Below are 6,501 nucleotides of genomic sequence, written 5' to 3'. Positions count from 1 at the left end.
CACAATAAGGAATTGATCCGCAAGCGCACGGATATCGGTGAGCACTTCACCCGAGAGGTTATCCAGAGTATCGTATTTATTTTTTTACCACTAGGAGAAAGAGTGCATCTGACTAACCCGGTCTATTACTACTAACCCTTTAGGCAACAAAGAATGTTTCTCGATGTGAGTGATAAATAGAGAAGACTACAACCGTAATCTCCTTCTAACCTTGGTAAGGATGATCTACTGTTCTATTGGGGAGGCTAACGGAATCTAGACACCACAAAGGATGTTCAACCCGCACCTATAAACCCTATCCTTCCTGCTAACGAGATATGGTCTGCAAAGGTAACTAAGAAATGTCACGTTCCTCGCTACTACCACGGTCTAGCTAGTCAGGGAATATCTATGAGTATCCTAGCTTAAACACCACGTCTACGCTAGAGATGATTACTCTAAACTCTACGTGAAGAGATTAAAGTAAACTCATAAACCAAAAGAACAATAAAACAAGAACATACTAGAATTTAGAAGTCGAAATACTGAAGAATCCTAGGAGCAAGCTTCGGGTTAGGAGAACTTGATCCCGTAGGTACAAGCTTGGAGTAGACACCGACAAGCCGGGCTTCCTCCAATCTACACCTCCACTCTATCTCTCTCAATCTAGTAGAAACTAGAAGATCTATTTCTACTTACATTAGTTGCTAAGCCTAAAAAGAAATTTTATTTAGAGAAGAGGTTTTTCTTCGAGGGCTCCCCTCAACTCTATGATAAACTTCTTGTCTCCTCCAGGGGCCAGGGGGGTCTCCTTATATAGTCCTCCTCCTCTATGCATTTTTGGGTCGGTAGGCGATGTGGTACTTATCCTTGATCCTTTATGTCGGTGGAACATCGTGTGCGAAGAGAGTCTTGAATGGCATTTAGGAGGGGGCAGGCGCCCAGATCCTCAGGGCGGGCGCCCTGGGCCTGGCCCCTTTCGGCCTCTGCTTTCTTCCCGTGGCTTCTGGAGTCTTCTAGATGGTAGAAAATTGCGAGGTGCGTTGATATCTCTATGTAATCCCGACTTGTGGGCCTTTCTTCCTTATTTCCTCATAAACCCCTGCAGAAACAGATAAACAACAAAACTCGTGGAACTCTGTCAGATCAAACCCTAATTCTACGTGTTGGTTGTATATTGGTCCTTTCTCTTGTTTATTTGATAAATAAAATTGATACTTAAGAACCGTCAACAAATACCCCCATACTTAGGCTTTTACTCATCCTCGAGAAAAGGATGGTTAAGAACAATATTTGGGGTAAAACATTTTCTTTATATTTGCAGGGTGTTAAAATCCACTGTGTACTATAGTTAGGGAAGTATATGGTTAAGAGTAAAGATCCTTTCTACTCAATCCTGTCACTTGGAGCTTTTGTATATTTTCGAAAGAAAGTTAGCATACCTTTTTATCCTCATAGGTTCTCTCAGATCACACATTATCTTTTATATATCTCACTGAGGCTGTTTTAATTTGCAAAAATTCTCAAGCATACTTACTTTGTACTTATTGCCTGATCAAAACGGGATCCGAGGAGGGGAATGTCATACTCTTAGATCGAAGACTTTGGAAATTTAAAAACTTTGTCAACTCTTGCTGGCATATTGCTTATTAGAGGGACCATGGGCTATCATTTTCTTTTTTTTTAAGTGGATACCGAGGTATCCCTAATTCTACTGCCGGACACTTGTCCATTTTTTCTGCGGGGTTGTCGAGCACTTGCTCCTTTTTATTTCCTCAAAATATCTTTATTTTTGCATAGCCCATGCCTCTAATGCAATAATACTTCGGAAGAGTGAATCTTTCTGAATAAATGTCTTGATCTTAGGAGCATGATAAATCTCTCAACAAGGGTCTAACTCATTTTGAACAAACTCAATACAGAGAAGATAGCTTTTATAATCATAATTAATATTTTTAGTTTTATCAGGCATATAAAACACTGAGGATGGTAGCTAGAATTTTAAATAAATTTTGAAATAAATTCTTCAAGCAACAATGATATCAAGAATAAGAAACTCATACTCTACCATCTCACATTCCATACTATCTTAAGTGACACAGGGTTTTAAAATGATTTCATAATAGTTGCAAATTTCAGGAAATATTACAGAGTGAGATTAATTATGATTAGAAACATTTTAATCTTTATCATGTCGGAAACAATATTCTACATAATCCAAGATATGTGTATGTGTAAAGTAAAGTGCGCAGAGTGTGTACCTGAATCGTGGAGTGGTGTAGTCAGAGTGTGTTTGGCATGTTGAGGGATCTCCCCCATACTTGTTTTCTGCTTTCTTGCACAAAAATAAATTAGAGACACACAAGACATAATAATAATACTCTTTATTAATCTTGAGGCATTTATTACAAAAGACTAGTAGCAAACTGATGACAATAGCAAACTGATGATAATAGTAACAAACTGACAATAATAGTAAACCTAAACCGAATTTAAAGAGAGATGACTAAGATGCATTGCCTCAAGGTCTAATCTAGATAACTTAGCGGCGCTCTAATTCCTTAATCTTTTTGTTGGCACTAGCAAGATCCTACCTGAGGCTAGTATAATGGTGTTGTGGTTAGAGAGCTGCCTAGTGAGGGAATTAATCGAAGACTGGAGGTCTATGATAACTCTGTCTAGTCTGCGAACGTCCTCATCAATTTCCATTATAGTTTTGCGACGCTTGGGAGGTGTCTCAAAAGCATTGAGAGCGTGCTTCGGGGCTGCCTTTGGAGGGATGAAACGGACTTTGGCTGCTCTAATCCCTTTGAAGTAAGGTCTTTCCTCCTCCGTAGTGTAGCGAACGCTGCTGATCTCGCCGCTCCGGTTGGTTTTGACTCCAACGACCCTCTCATTAGGTCTAGGTGGAAGGATCCTTGTGCCGGTTGGCACCTTGATGGTGGTCTTCATCTTGGATGATGCTCCCTTGAGGAGTAGGGGTTGTGGCGGTGCGGTGAGAACTGGTTGAGCATGGTAGGATTGGGTGGAGCTGCGTTGGCGTAATGGCATGGCTTCTAGCTGTCGCTCTGTGTTGGCCGGGACGAGAGCACGGGCATCAGGGTCTTCCACAGGCTCCATGTTGAGGTTGAAGGGGACGACTTCCCAATCATTGTGGAACTTTTCGGCCATTGGAGTAGCAAGGAACTAATCAAGCTCTAATTGAAGAAGAAGAGAAGGCTTGGTGGTTTGGTGTTTGAAAACTAATGTCAGGGGTCTGTTTATATAGGGGTCAAAAAGTGCCTCTAGGGGTTGTTCAGGTTGCTCCTGTCGATGTGCGTGCAAAACTTTCCATCTGAGGGATTATTCGGATTACCATAAGTGCATTTTCCATAACAGAGAAAATCGGGACCGAGGGGGAACAGGAGCTGAGCGCCCGCCCACCTGATCTGGGCGCCCGCCCTCTCTCTGGCCCCTCTGTGGGTGTGGCAGAACCCCCTAAGTGTTTGGGCCCACCGACACCGTTCATTGTCCTAAGGACCTCTGACGGTGATGTCGGGGATCCTCCCACTTTAGAAGTCCGATGAGCATTGCTGGACGCTCATTCCACTGCTACCTGTGGCATACCAAGCTGGCTCGTCCTGACCACTGGTGATGGTCAATTAACGAGAACTTCTTCTTCTCGCCCTTACAGGATAGCAAGTGGCCACCTTAACACCAGGATCATTCGTTGCGAAGACAATGCAGTATCACAAACGACAAACGACCAAAATAATATTTCAGAGTAAAATAGCGGAAGTATTACATAACTTATTTTACAAAAGGAGTTCTTCCAAAAAGCAGAGTGTTATTACAAGCCTGGTCCAGCGGAGCAACTTAAACTTTATTACATCGATTACAAATTTACAGACCCTGCCCATGGGTCACGCTCACTCTTCTTCGTCGTCAACCTCGACGACGGTCACACAACAGGGTCCGAAACAAGTCGGCTCCTGAGCTTCACCTGCAACAGGGGTATTGAAACCCTGAGTACGAGAGTACTCAACAAGACATACCCGGTGGAAAAGAGGAGAAGGTAGGGATGCAGGCTTAGGGTAGACAAGGAGTGGCTGAGCAAGGAGCCAAGGTGATTTGCGGAAAAGCTTACTAATAATGCATCCTTACTTTCAAGTTTTACCCGCAAATTCCTCTCCTGAAGAGGCCGAGGAGTTCGAAGACAGTCTATCTAGTTGCCTCCCACAGACAAGTCTGTGAGTTACTAGTCCTAATTTACAGTATTATACATCCAACGGCCAGAGTTTCATGTCACTCTGAGTCCGGGAATTGGGATCCGAACCTCATGAGACATTTCCCCCTTTCTCATTTTACCACTTAGTTGCATATTTAACTACGATGAGGGTCAGTGGATTGAGTCTCCCAATCGGGGAGCAACGACGATTCGAACCGCTTAGCAATCCAGCTGGAGTTCCTAACCACCCGACATATGTAGAACCAAATCTTGCATATGTCAACCCAAATCAAGCTCTTCCCAAATTTGACCAGGTTCGCGGCACCCGAGAGCACAGTACTCCACCATCCTACAGCCAATCTAGATGTTTCCCGGTCATCTCAGACCCGTAAGGTGGGTACACACTACTCTCGCTATCGCTCCACGCCCAGTGCGCGAGTAGCTGTTCGCGTCGAGGGATCACAAGACCGGGCTTACCGAGGGTAAGTGGCCAGTACTATAAATTCTCAACCCATCAGGCCACCAACGGACCGGTCCTTAACCGACACAGTGGGAGACACTACTTTAAGACTCCATTCTTAAAGCAAGTCCACCGACCGGTCTCAAATTGAAACATCATTGATCATAGGTGTATTCCACAACAACCCTTCAAACTTTCTTGTTTGAAAACCTATCTAGTAGCAGGGCTAAGCATCACTACGCGATTTTAAAGTAAAACAGGTGCCAAGGACAAGATAACAAATATCAAGGTAGTAAATGCAGCAAGTGGGTTAACCCAATTCTCAACTATCTAATGCAGCATTTTCAATTCATAAGTGATAAAAGATTTAAAACATTCAAGGAGGGGCTAATGCATCCGGGGCTTGCCTTGGTTGCAGGGCAGAGAGGGACCCTCGGAGACTTCCCAAGTCTCGGATCCGACTTCCTCGAACGGAGCACCGACCTCGGGATTCGGTTCAACGGTCGCTCCTTCGGTCACGTGCACTATACGCAAAATGATGAATACTCATGACATGCCTGTGACAAATATATCAAAAGGACCAAATTAAGTATAACTGACCTCCTCGGTGCAACACAGATTAAACAATAATTAAAGTTGTTTAACATCTTAGTGTCTTTACCGAAGAAGTTGCATCTGTAAATTAAGACTTCTCTTAATTCATAATTATCTTTAACTAATTAATTATTAAACCTATTTACCTTAATTAATTCTTAATTAATTATTAATGACAGTAATTAAGCATTAAGGTCAAACAATAATTAAATGCCAAAGGCCATTAAGGTTAATGACCTTAGGTCATCACATAATTCCAAAATCACTCAAATCCTAGTCTTGAGCAATTAACTAATTATTATGTAATTATTCTAGAATTATTATTTAATTACTAAATAAGGGTTTATTAATATTTTATTCAAACATTATCCAAAAGCCACCAAATTTTGTGTGGAGCCAGGGAATAGCATTCAGAGACTCCCCAAAAAGTTTGGTGATTTTTGGGCATACTAATAAATTACTAAAATTCCTAGAAGTTTGATTCATTAAATAAAAGAGGCAATTTTTAAATATATGCAAACCATCAGAAAATAAAATCTACTATTTTTCCTGTGCTCTACTCATTTCATAGAACTTATACACAAATTTGCATCATTTTTGGATTAGCACACAATTTTCTACACAAATTCAAATATCAATCATTTTTAACTCGAAAAGGAAAAAGAAAACAAAAAACAGCCGGGAGAGGCCCAGCCAAAAAGGCCCGCAGGCCGGCCCACTTCCGCTCGGCCCACTCGGACGCTGCGCGCTGCCCTTCTCTCTGCGCGGTCACTGACGAGCGGGTCCCGCCTGTCAGTTCTTCCTTCCTCGCGCACGGCGGCCCTGCCGCGATCCCGGCCGCCGCTGGCGAGGTCCAAGCCCACACCATGGTGCGCATCAGCTCCGACTCGACCTTGCGACTCCATAGCTACTGCTCGCGGACGCTCTACCGCTCTCTCTCTACCTCAACCGCATACATGGCAGACGGCCGCGTCGGTTGCCCGAAGACCGGCCACGAGGGCTCGGTAGAGCGCAATTAAACGTGCGAGAGAGTTTCCACGAAGGTCAGAGAAGGTGGTGCTCACGTTGCGAGGCTCGAGGTGGTAGCCGAGGTCACTGGCGACGGAGACGGTGTCGTCAGGCGGGCGCTCGAGCCTTGGCGAGGTCGTTCCGGTGGGCCTATTCACGTCCAAGGAGAAAGAGCGGGTGCATGAGCATCGGGGAAATGAGAAGAACTTGAAACGACCGCTGGCAAGGCGTGATACCGATTGGAGTAGCGTGC

This window comes from Sorghum bicolor, chromosome 2, assembly GCF_000003195.3.
Source record: "Sorghum bicolor cultivar BTx623 chromosome 2, Sorghum_bicolor_NCBIv3, whole genome shotgun sequence".
Lineage (NCBI taxonomy): Eukaryota > Viridiplantae > Streptophyta > Magnoliopsida > Poales > Poaceae > Sorghum > Sorghum bicolor.
This window is presented reverse-complemented; position numbering follows the sequence as displayed.